Source organism: Chionomys nivalis, chromosome 5 (genome assembly GCF_950005125.1).
Source record: "Chionomys nivalis chromosome 5, mChiNiv1.1, whole genome shotgun sequence".
Taxonomy (NCBI): Eukaryota; Metazoa; Chordata; class Mammalia; order Rodentia; family Cricetidae; genus Chionomys; species Chionomys nivalis.
In genome coordinates this window covers 14797765-14798069 of record NC_080090.1, presented here as the reverse complement: position 1 = coordinate 14798069, position 305 = coordinate 14797765, and positions in this window count along the sequence as shown.

The following is a 305-nucleotide window of genomic DNA, read 5'->3' as shown; positions in this document are numbered from 1 at the left end:
CCCCCAGTAGGGCCACACCCATTGCTCTGGCTCCGCCCCTGGGCGGTGCCAGGGCCGTCCCCCTCCCCCTCGTGCACTGGGCACCTCTCCGGGTTTTAAAGAGATACTCTGTGTGCAGAAGGTCCAGGCCTGCGCGGTGCTTCGGGAGACCACAACATCATCCTGACATTGACATTTGAAGTTGGATAGTGCCTTTCCCTTTCTTTGGTGCCTGGCAGTGGCAGGGGAACAGGGGGTGGGTATTTGCTTTGTAATTTCAAGGTCCTCGGCCTCACCTCCCCTGGGCTGCAGGAACTTTAAAATGG